We start from the raw sequence: 12,621 nt of genomic DNA, 5'->3' as shown, positions 1-12,621 counted from the left end.
CCATGCAGCTAACTCCAGTTTTAAACTGGACACCACGTGTTGGCCTGAAATCTGCCATAGCATTCACGCTACCAAAATTGACAAGTGCTATGCATCAGGCTGGATTTATTGTTTTTTGATCATCTAGACTTGAAAGAATAATGGATAAATGGTAATGATGCAGATATAACTAAGCTGTGGTGTTTCTACAGCTATTATGTTGTGAATGGCACAGAAAACTAAGGAAGCATTCTTTCAGTATTCAAAAACTACTGCACAATTCAGCAAAGAAGTTGCTCTCATTGTTGCATTGATGAACAAGCCCAACGTATGTTTTTGCTGTTTCACTTTTGTCTTATTAATGTAAATAAAACATCAACGAACATTCATGTCAAAACTTCAGTTCATTACGTGTGTGTGTGTGTGTGCATTTTGTTTTCCATGTAGCTACCACTGAATCTTTCAATTAGATCCTGCTGACTGTTGAGTTTGAATGCTCTCCATCAGCATCTCTCATGGGGACAGCAATATGTGTTATCTCCACCAATAGGAAAGTAAAGCAAAGTGCTATACAAAGTAAATTTCATTCGTCTCTACGTTCTCTGTTCTTTGACACCTTCTTATTTCTGGTTCTCTGAAGATTCTCCACCAAGGTTTCTCGTGTTTTTGTGCAGAGCTGTTTCTCCTGGCAGGTGTATTTTATTTTGTTTTTATTGTGCCTGTGTCTCCAGAGATATTTCTAATTTCTGCATCATAATTACTCACTGCTTCTTTACTGCCACCTTCCCCTCTCCTCATCTCTCAAACTGCAAGGAGTGGGAAGGCAGACAGGCAAGCCAAGATATGCACAACTGCCGTAAATGCAGCATCTTCGTGGGCAGGAGCAGGATTGCCAAGGAAAAGGGGCCCAGGGGCCTAGGATTCTCCATCCGTCTGCTGCAACTAAAGAGGAAAATACGCTTTTGATGTGACACTGATCACGGGAGCTGTCCCGGGTGGGCAGGATTTGCAGCCTGTATCCCAAGTCTTCCAGATTTGTGAGTGGATCAGGTCATAGACACAAAGGAGTGTGACTGTCCCTCCCTGGGCAAACTCCTCCTGGCTCTCTCGGAGGGTCCCCGGCATGCCTCGCCTCGCGTGAGTACCTTGGGATGACTCTCCGGGACCTACTTTTTATCTGTCCATCTCCTGGGGTTGTTTCTGATGCTGACGCCCAGATCAGCAGCTCTAACACCAGCGCCCTACACAGGTAGTGACAGTAGGCTGCAGTCCACAGACACCGTCTCACAACCACCAATGCCTCCTGCCAGGGCTGCTGTGGCCCAGACAGGGCCCATCCCGGCCGCAGGAGGAGCTGCTGGTGCCAAGTCAGTTGGTAGCTGGACCTTTCCATGAGCCACAGAGATCACAGGAAACAGGGGTTCCCCTTCCCTGTTTACCAGCCGTCCTTCCCTGGAGGCAGGTGAGAGTCCATGCGGTTTGGGCTGTAGGATTCAGAATCACCCTAAAATTTAATCCCATTCCCTCAGGGGGCTCTGGAGGCACATGCACTTGGGCCCTTCCATACTTGGACAGGCATACAGCCCTCTGGGTGCCACCGCCCAGGGCTTCTCCCTGGGACTGTCGTTGTGCGAGTCCTCCCCTGTTAGAGCAAGGAGCCCACAACTACCTCACAGGTGGCTTGTGTTGCACCAAAGTTAGCGTTTCTCCAGTCTCACCGCTGTGATGGGTTGAATCGGTTCCCTCAAAATTCACACTTTGACGTCCTCACTCCCAGCACCTCAAACGCTGACTGTGTTTGAAGACAGAGTCGTTAAAGAGGCAACTACCTGAAAATGAGATGATACACACAGGCCCTAATCCAATCCAGTGATGTCCTTAGAAGAAAGGAGAAATTAGGACGCAGACAGGCAGGGACAAAAATGCTGTGAGGACCCAGGAAGATAGGTGCAGTCTACAAGCCCAGGAGAGAGGCCTCTGGAGGAACCAGTCCTGCAGACACCTAACCCTTGGGTGGCAGCTTCCAGAACTGAGAGAATAAAGGTCTTGTTTAAGGCCCTGTCTGCGGCGTTTTGTCCTGGCAGCCCAAGCACATGAAGACAGCCACCAAGTGTCCCCAGGCACATTTATGTATCCAGGGCCTGGATGTTTGCAGCCCCCAAGGCAAAGGCTAGTGAAGTCCGATGTGACCACAGTTTGGATAACGTTAGAACGTGTGTCTGTTCTGTAATGTATCATGTCATTATGTGAACGGATGTTCAGTTTCTCAAAATACTCAACTAACATTCACAATTCTGAAAGGAGCCGTGTGTTCAGCCTGGATCCACGTGGTCGGAAGCCCATAGATCAGAGATGACACAGGAACAGAAGCTCAAGGCTACAGCACAATGCATAGCATGAGCCAGTCATGTGGACACTTCCAGAGGTCACAGGAAGGTTGGAGAAAGGACGTTAGTCCTCACCTCATTTCCATTCAATAGGTTTGCATTTAAAAAGAAAGGGAATCTGCAAAATCAGAGTCTGAAGGAGTCAGCTGCACTTTTTGCTTTTGTTCTTTTTAAAGCAGCGATTGCATTGATAACCCAAACATAGACTGAGGCATGCGCCCCGTGGGGGGAGCCCTCTTTAAAGCGTCTGAGAATAGGTGGTGCCGGGCAACACAGCAAGTGTCCTCGGGTGCTGGGGACCGACCTTTCCACACAGACCACAGGCGCAGGGGCGGGGAGGCCTTCCTGCCACATCCTGACAAAATGAGCCCCTTTTCAAAGGGAAACAGCATTATTGATCAAAGCGTAGGTGGCTCCATATGTACAGAAGAAACAGCCGGTGTCACCCTGGGCCACTCGCACCCACGGGCACAGACACCCCCTCTCATTAAAAGCGGGTTGGATTGCATTCCAGGCCCAGCCTACAAAGTTAATGATGAGCTCGCAATAAAGCACCCGCACGGGCAGGAGCCTTGTACTACCCCGCGATGGCCGGTGTTTTATTAGCGGGCCTGAGCAGCGTGCCTGGCCGGCTGGTATTTGACACGCAGACGGGGATGTTCCCAGGCGCGCTGCGCGGCTGACTCACTTCAAAGTCCCAGCCCTGCTGGCTTGGCTTACACCTGAGCCAATTAGCTCCGGAGATCAGAAGAGGCCTGAAAAAGGAGCCGAGCCCTTATTCCCGGGATGGAGAAAGTCACTTGATCCCAGGTAAGTGATACAGAAAGAACAATGGAGGCGGGGGGCGGGCGCAGCAGGGCAGGACGCTGTGCCCCTCCGGAGGAGCTGAGGCGCAGGGACTGGGTGTTGGCCAGCGCGGTGGCTCAGGGTGTTTGTTGGGCTTTTATTGGCAACAAAGGGGCAAATTGAAGTGAAGCCATCTGCATTCTGTTTGCTGCACATCAAATATGCTGTAAGATATGCTGATTCGCGCTTCTCCTGAATTATTGAACACTGAGGCTTCCAGAAATCAGGCGGTGGGGGGAGGCCCAGGAGGAGGGGCCCTGACAGAGCAGCCCTGCCTTTTGCACGCTCCGCTGCGTCTGCAGAAAAAAGGGAGGCCTCCAGTGCCCCCTGCACTCTCCTCAACTCCCCGTCAGTTGTGAAGTTGCTAAATGGGCCTAGGGCCGCAAGGCAGATGAGGCTTGCTGCCGTTTTTGTTTTTTGTTGTTGTTGTTTGTTTTGTTTGTGTTTGTTTGTTTTTGAGACGGAGTCTCGCTCTGTCGCCCAGGCTGGAGTGCAGTGGCGCGATCTCTGCTCACTGCAAGCTCCGCCTCCCGGGTTCACACCATTCTCTTGCCTCAGCCTCCCGAGTAGCTGGGACTACAGGCATCACCACCACGCCCGGCTAATTTTTTTTTTTTTTTTTTTTGTATTTTTAGTAGAAACGGGGTTTCACCGTGTTAGCCAGGATGGTCTCAATCTCCTGGCCTCGTGATCCATCTGCCTCGGCCTCCCAAAGTGCTGGGATTCCAGGCGAGAGCCACTGTGCCTGGCCTTGCTGCCGTTTTTTGGTTCCTGTTGGTCAAGGCTGCGGCTGGAGGAGCCTCCTACACAGAGCAGCTATCTATCCATAAGCCAGGTGGGATGTTTACACCTCCCACAGGTGGAGTAGGCCAAAGAACAGGATATACTTGAGCCAGGGCAAAGTTCTGCCCATTAAACGAATGTGTTCTGAACACCTTCCAGGGATGAGGCGACACCTTTTGGTGTTGGAGACACAGGATGAAGGGGGCACAGCCCCACTGGCATGGCAGCTTGGCCTCTGTCTGGCAGGGAGTGATTGACACAGGAGTCCCTGCTACTGGCATCACACAGGTATTGTGGAAACAAGAGTGGAAATGGAGTTCCCTTTAGAAAAAACATAAGAAGCAGCAGAATATATCTATTTTAAAGAACCAGTGCATGTATGTGGGTGCGTGTTCCTGTGTGTGGACACGTTTGTTTCTGTACAGTGAGATGAATGGTGCACAAGTGATGACAAGGGAAACATCAGGCAAACCCTTGTCACAGGGCCCCAAATACAGTGGCCAGAACAATTCACTTACTGAAAGCCTAAGGTTGTGTCTTGATTAAATTCCTTCATAACTTAAGATATGTTTTATTCCCATGGTAAGTTGGAACTACACTCCTGAATTTTGCAATAAGACAAAATCTCAGGCATTTTTTTTTCTGTGATGATTCCAGGTGACTGCATCTCCAGGAATGGAGAATCAACTCTTTGTCGGGTGGAATTAGAGATCATGCTAATTAGAAGGCCCTCTTTGGACAGCTCGCTTGGAGTTTAGCCAAGACGTCCATAATTATTTTTCTAATAATGGGAGTGTGGAGCCCATGGCCTGTGGGTACGTCTGGCTACGGAGTGAAGCTGTGACCACAGCCTCTGTGGGACAGGATGGGATGACATGAGGCCCCTCCCCTAGAGGAGAGCCTGCCCACTGCACATGGAGGGAGAAGAAGTTAGGGGCCCCTGGGGGACTCGAAGATGCTGCTGGCTGACTTGGGCCCCACTTCCCAGGATTTCCTTCCTTCCTCCTGCCACACCCTCCTAGAGAAGGGGCCTTTCTGGCTTCACTGGGTCCTGGATACTAACCTGCTCTACACTCATGGTGGACATTTGGCAGGGTCATTAAAGGAGAGGGGAGCAAACTTAGAGCACTCCAGGTTTTGTTTCCAAACATCATCCTCTTCTAGGACCCGTATACACAGTTCTAAGGAAAGTGAGGTGTGAGGGTTACTTTGAGGGTCCTGGAATCAATGTGAAATGTGTCCTTCCTTCTCTCCCTACTGCTCCACTGCTCCCACCGTCTCCTTCCAAGACAAGCACCAGCACGACCACACACGCATGTGCACACAGACACACACATGTATCATAAATACATACATGCATGCACACAGCAAGGCAAGGCACATATATGCATCACTGGTACATGCATGCATACACATAGCACACACACGCATCGCAGGTACATACACATATGCACACAGCAACACACAGGCATACACATGCATCACCGGTACGTGCACACACAAGTGCACACATGCATCATGGATACATGCATGCACATACAGGCACATACGTGCATCAGGGGTACGTGTGTACACACAGGTACACACAGGCATCACCCATACATGCATGCACACACAGGCACACACATGCGTCATGGATACACACACACACAGGCACACACAGGCACATGCATCATGGATACATGCATTCATGCACACAGCACAGGCACAGACACAGGCACACACATGTTGATATGATTTAGCTGTGTTCGCACCCAAATCTCATCTTGAATTTCCACCTGTTGTGGGAGGGACCTGGTCAGAGGTAATTGAATCATGCGGGTGGGTCTTTCCTGTGCTGTTCTCATGATAGTGAATAAGTCTCACAAGATATGTTGGTTTTAAAAATGGGAGTCTCCCTGCACAAGCTCTCTCTTTGCCTACTGCCATCTGTGTAAGACGTGACTTGCTCATCCTTGCCTTCTGCCATGATTGTGAGGTCTCCCCAGTCACATGGAACTCTGAGTCCAGTTAAACTTCTTTCTTTTATAAATTGCCCAGTCTTGGGTATGTCTTTGTCAGCAGCATGAAAACGGACTAATATACAAGTCTACTGCTTTCCTTTGTGTGCAGCTGCCCAAGGTTCTTGTGGGTTGTCTGTACTCACTCTCCAGGCAAAACCCTTTCTGCTGCCTCCTCGCAGCTCAGCACTACACAACCCTCTCTGTGCAGCCACATGGCCACCTTCCCCAGAGAGCCTTGATTGTCTCCCCTGAAAAGAACAGTCTGCATTGCATTTTTCCCATAGCATTTCTGTTTGGTAAAGCAGTGAAGCAGACAGATCATCTCCCAACTGGACAAAAAGTTTTCCAAATGCAGGATTACTTCATTATTTTAGTAAATGTGTATTGAACGTCGACCACATGCCAGAACCCACACCAAATGCTGAAGTGGGAGGGGTGGCAGGTGCTCAGAGACAACGTCATCACTGGTGAGGGGCACCCGGTGAGGAGCAGAGACCCATCTGCCAGGCATTGGCTTGGTCCTGCTGTGATTCAAGGCTCACTGTTAGTAATAGACACAGACAAACATTCCAATGGCAGTGACTTGCAACAATCATCATTTTAGTTTAGTCTTCACAAACTTGTATTATTAAAATGGCTAAATACTTTCCAGATAGGAATTAGGTGTTAAAAATTAGAGCTGAAGTAACAAACGTGTCTCATACTGAGACATCTTTTCCTTCTGACAACTTTTGGTTCTGCTGAAACGCTGTTAAAACACGCATGCCGAGATAGTTGGAGTGGGTGGCTGTACAGGTGAGTGGCTGAGCTTTTAGAGTGGCAGCTGGACACTTTCCAGCCCTCTTAGCCAGGTGTGCGTGGGGCCACCCATTGACCAAGCAGCCCTGGATCCCTTCCTGTGTCCTAGGGTTCACGGGTTAGATTCAACAACATGGATACAACTTCACAGTGAGGTCTTTAACTGCATCCCCAAGTTTAAAAACATTGATTTCAGTTGTTTGTTTGTTTGTTTGTGATGGAGTCTCAATCTGTTGCCCAGATGGAGTGCAGTGACACCATGTCGGCTCACTGCAACCTCCCAGGTTCAAGTAATTCTCCTGCCTCAGCATCCCGAGTAGCTGGGATTATAGGTGCCCACCACTACGCCCAGCTAATTTTTGTATTTCTTTTAGTAGAGATGGGGTTTCACCATATTGGCCAGGCTGGTCTCAAACTCCTGACCTCAGGTAATACGACTGCCTCAGTCTCCCAAAGTGCTGGGATTACAGGCATGAGCCATTGTGCCCGGCCTAAGTGCAGTTTTAGGAAGGGGCTCCTCCCCACTTTTACCAGGGCTGGGCTCTGGTGGAGGGCAAGTGTTACCCATTTTGTAAATAAACGAGCAGAGCCTGTGACGCCGACTGGGGAGAGCTGAGATTCCTGGGGAGCTGAGAGATTTGCTGCCGGGACCTGAGCCCCTAGACCACATCTCCCACCCACAGTTGGCTCTCGGGGCCCCCACGGCTGCTGTAGAGGATGAGGTCAGGCAGGCATGCGCTCTTTTCATTATTAGTCTTTAGCTCCAAATGCTTCTGCAGGAACCCAGGCTCTGGGGAGCTGGACTGACCACACAGGAGCCCAGAGACCTAAACCTGACGAGACCCAGCCTCCCTCCAAGGCTGCCTCCCCTCTGACCCACTGCCTGCTTGCCACAAAGGCAGGGAGCATCACTGGCCTAAGCCAGCTTGCTGGCAGGGAGGGTCCCCAGGGCACAGGCCAGCGCAGACCCCCAACAGCAGCAGGGTGGGTGGCTCCAGGAAGCAAAGCCATCATGTGGCTTGGACATGCAGCAGCACCCAGGATCTCTAACTGGAGCCCACACTCCCTGAGCCCCTGGTTCAGAATATCAGGTCTCCTGTCCATCTTCTGGGCTGGAAGTGGTGCCATTTACTATGATATTTACTCCAGCAAGCAGCAGTTAATAAGCACTTCAAGTAACATTTCAAAGGCCTCCATGTTTGGAGAGCAGGAGGCGTATTTCCCACTACGCCACCTGCGAAGGATGGAATGAGGCCCCCCAGCATTCTGTGTTGAGCCTGTCTCCCCCAGTGTGATGGTGTGAGGAGCTGGAGCCTCTGGGAGATGCTGAGGTGGGAAGGGTGGAGTCTCAAAAACAAGATCAGAGCCTCACCAACCGGGCCCAGGGAGCTCTCTTGCATCCTCCGCAGTGTGAGGACACAGTGAGAAGTCGGTAGCTGCAAGAGGTCCCCATCAGAGCCCAACCCTGCTGGTGCCCTGATCTCCAACTTCCAGTCTCCAGAACTGTGAGAAATGCTTGTTCATTGTCTAAAAGTCACCTGGCCCTTGGTATTTTGTTATAGACCTCAAACTAAGACCCCACCCATGAAATTCACATACCGCTTGTTCATGGACATCCAGAATTAAGTAAATGTCATTGAATATCTTGGGCCATCCAGCAAACGTCTCTGGGAATGCAGACATGAATTCACCTCTGCGAAATATTAGCATGTAAAATTCCCAGGCATATAATTGTGGATTTCTGCACCATATCTCCTCATGGCAGGTGTGAGAGACACTTCCATGTAGACACACCCTGTGATCCACATAAGAGAAAGCTGTTATCACGGTTTCCAGGGCTGGTGCACGTGTGTGTGTGAGCCCACTCCCACGTGCCGGGTTGGAGGTACACAGATTCACAACACACATGCTGTCCTCAGATGGCCAGGCTCACAGTTCCTCCAAACAAAGGAGGACTTGGAAAAAGGAAAGCATCCGAATAGGTACACAGAAGGCTGGAGGACTCCAGTCAGACAAATTAATGCTTCATCATTGTTTATGTCTAAATTAGATGAACAGACCACCGATCCCTTTCCACAGAGCCCTGGACCTCCCCCAGGGCACAGAAGGAGGTTTGGGTACCACAGAGCCACACTATGAGGGAGCTGTGGCTGGCAGCGGCAGCCATCCCCTCCTATCAGGCATTCTCCCAGACCGTGAAGACATTTGATTATATGAAATAGGAGGAAATCATTTTTTGGTGCTCCATATAAAAATAGTTCTTTGGCAGATACCCTCTTCACTTCAGTAAATATTTAATATTTTATATCCAGAGTTGTGTTAGAAATTTGGCCCGAGGGTGGAGTGGGTGACTATAAACATTGGCCCAGGCTGGCTTCCAGTTTTGTAAATAAAGCTTTATTGGGACTCAGCCATGCCATTCGTGCCACAGCATCTGTAGCTACTTTCACACCACAATGGCAGGCCTAAGGAGCTGCCCAGGAGACCACACAACCTTCAACACCCAGCTGTTTATGGAAAAAGTCTGCACCCCTGTTTTGAAAGAGCTTAGATATGCAGGTATTGGCAGACACACAAACCCACAATCACCTTGGTAAGGCTTGGGCTGAACTTGGGAACAAGAGCAGACTGAGGCATGGGGCTCATTGCTGGGCCAGAGAAATCAACTTGATTAGAAGGTGCCATCTGAAAGAAGCGTCTCCCAGCACTGGAGACGGGAAAGACCCAACTGGATGGTGATTCCAAGGGAAGTGAAAGGCTAGATCCTCTCTTCCACTGCTGAGGTGTCGGGGGCAGGCCCCGTGTATCTCAGCACGACGAGGCCAGGAATCCAGGGACACCAAAGGAGACTCTAAGGGGCCAGTGATGCAGAAGCCAGAGCAGCCCCTCCCTCGGAGCACTGGTCTCTCCCCGGCTGCAGACTCCCCATGGGCTACCCATGGCCTGGGACCTGTGCATGTCAGAGAGGAGCCAGCCTGGTAAGTCTCATTCTCACGCAGAGGAAGCAGCTCTGGAGCAGAGGGAGGGGCCACCAGCCAGTCAGAGACCACTCAGGGAAGCAGAGCCACCAAGACCTAGGGGAAGGTGGCTCGGAGAGAAATTGCCCCCCACCCACCTGTGGAAGCCGGAGAACTGCAGGTCCAGGAGGCCAGGAGGGGCCACCAGCCAGCCAGTGGGCCCAGTTTCCTGGGATGGCCCCTGACTCTGATGCCAGCAACAATGACTCCTTCCTTTGTCTTTCCAGGCTGGACGGTAATGCCTTACTATTGCTTAGAGCACCAGGTTGCTTCTCAGTGCCTTGTTTGACTTCTCAGCCATCCCAGCTCTGTTTTAACCATATCCTGGTGTTAAGCCTCACGTGTGCCTCTCTGGACTCCTAATGACGGGGGCAGGTGTTCAGAACACTCATCCCCTTTGGACCACACAAGGATGTAAGCTTGGGCCAGAGTGTACATTTCCATTTATCAGAATCTTGGCAGAGACCTGGGAAGCAGTGTGGACGGGCGGTGTCAGAGTGTGAATGGCACATTTTAAAGAACCAGGGGTGAAATCAACGAAACATGAAGCCACAGCAACCAGGGAGCCACAGGTCACTGGGGCACAGTGGTGATGAAGGCAGGTATCTGGGTCCAGGTATTGCAAAATACAACACCCTGGAGTGATGCCCTGCCTCACTGTCGCTGAACTGGCCCCATCCCCGAGGCAGCTGAGCCCTGTGGTCAGCAACCCCCTGCCTGCTCAGCTGGACCTGGGCTTCGGTCCTGGCTCTCAACCAGTTCTGTAAAGTAGAAATTGCAAAAGCCCCTTCCTCCGACAGCTTTCATGGAACCCAAATGGAATAAGCCACGGTTCCAGGCACACTTAAGTTCTTCCCACAGACTGCCTTCTTACTTTCCTCTCCAGTTTCTTCCAGACCACACTTGCTCATGCTCGCTCACTCCGAGTTCTTTTCTGTCTCAAGGTGATTGCGTGGGTTACAGTATTTTCCTGGACTTGGGTTCTTGCCTTTGCCCACGGTGAGTGTCGAGAGCTCTGCTCTTCTCCTCGGCTTTGTAACCCCACTTGCTGTTGATGAATGCTTCCAAAATGTGCTCCTGTGTTTCTTCCACGTCCAGGTGACACAGCTCCCAGCTGATGGAAGACATCCCCAGGCAGAGGAGGGAGGGCAGGTAAGACTCATTTCAGGAACAACGTTGTGTTCCTAAAATTTGCAGTTGTTTCCAAAGGACTCTTGAGAAGGGATTTTGACTAGGAAACAATGTTTTACCACAACAAACATAGCAGAGAGCTCAAGGAAGACCATTCAAATATGTGTGTTATGCCTATCTAGATAGATTCATCTGTTTTTTTGTTTTTTCTTTTTTTTTTTTTTTTTTTTTTTTTTTTTGAGACGGAGTCTCGCTCTGTCACCCAGGCTGGAGTGCAGTGGCACGATCTCGGCTCACTGCAAGCTCCGCCTCCCGGGTTTACACCATTCTCCTGCCTCAGCCTCCCGAGTAGCTGGGACTACAGGCGCCCGCCATCTCGCCCGTCTAATTTTTTGTATTTTTTAGTAGAGACGGGGTTTCACCGTGTTAGCCAGGATGGTCTCGATCTCCTGACCTCGTGATCCACCCGTCTCGGCCTCCCAAAGTGCTGGGATTACAGGCTTGAGCCACCGCGCCCAGCCTGTTTTTTTTTTCTAAAATTAAAACTACAAGCAGCCAAACAGGGTTATAGTTTCAACCTCAGGATTTAGGTTCCAGGCAAATGAGTAAAATGAGTGAAACATACAGAGATTAAGAAAGATACATCAAACGGCAAGAAAACTCAACAAATCTGAAAAATGTTCCTGCCCCTCTTTTCCCCATTCACTGTTGTAAGTGTCTACCTTATCATTCAATACCAAATTCCTAAAATGCTGCTCGACATCTTCTGCTTCCGTTTTCTCATCGTTCAGTCCTTTTGCAACTATTTGCCAGAAAACGGACTGCATCTGATTAGAATTAACTTTGATCAATTCATGTTAAGTTATCAAATAAAGACTCAACAGCCTTTCCATTAATCCCATTAGAGTGAAGTTTCATACCTCTCATCAGGCAGCCCGTTTTATTCTCATTTTCCTACTGTTTTCCTCCAGGCTGTAACTCAGAAAAGCACTGTTTAGTGAAGACTAGTTCCTTAGGAAGACAGACATTCTTGGCTGGACTCCATTTTTATAACGGTATTTCCCCCACTGGAGAGAAGAGCCTCAACTTTTTACCTCAGAAACGTTGTTTTTCACCACAATAAAAGGGTTACTTTTCTTTCAGGAAGAGATTTTGTGAAAACGAATGTTTTATCAAAGAACAAAGGTAGCGAGGACCAGCTGATCCCTCTGCTTCTTTCTGGAAAGATTCTCTCCTGAGACCGACCCTCCACCTGCCTTGTGGTAAATGTCAGGGCAACACACCTAGAAAGGAGATCCCAGGACTTCCTGCCTCGCTCCGGACTGCGGCTGCTGCTCGGGGTTTGTGGGTGAAGATGGAACTGGGAAGGACAGGACCCACCAACAGCTGCCCCTACCCACCTCTCCTGCTGCTGAATGAAAATCGGATCAGTGTAGGGGCACAGTCTCAAATGTCAGCTCACACTCCAAAGAGAACGTTGCAAAAAACATCTGCCCACCCTACCTCCACCCCAGCCCCAACTCCTAATCCACAGGGCAAAATAATCAACTATTGGGCTGGGCGTGGTGGCTCATGCCTGTAATCCAAGCACTGAGAAGGTTGAGGTGGGAGGATAGCTTGAACCCAGGAGTACTAGACCAACCTGGGCAACACAGGGAAACTCTGTCTCCACAAATA

The 12,621-nt window shown here is 50.0% G+C and overlaps 1 long non-coding RNA gene across 1 annotated transcript; it reads left to right on the top strand.

The window, feature by feature from the left end:
* The first annotated feature begins 3,051 nt into the window (after nt 1-3,051).
* On the top strand, nt 3,052-12,621 carry LOC117064377. The gene is made up of 3 exons (XR_004429413.1): nt 3,052-3,176; nt 10,912-10,965; nt 12,088-12,621. It is a non-coding gene; the product is annotated as an uncharacterized LOC117064377 (long non-coding RNA).

Source organism: Trachypithecus francoisi, unplaced genomic scaffold, assembly GCF_009764315.1.
Source record: "Trachypithecus francoisi isolate TF-2019V2 unplaced genomic scaffold, Tfra_2.0 Lachesis_group2, whole genome shotgun sequence".
NCBI lineage: Eukaryota > Metazoa > Chordata > Mammalia > Primates > Cercopithecidae > Trachypithecus > Trachypithecus francoisi.
This window is presented reverse-complemented; position numbering and strand designations above follow the sequence as displayed.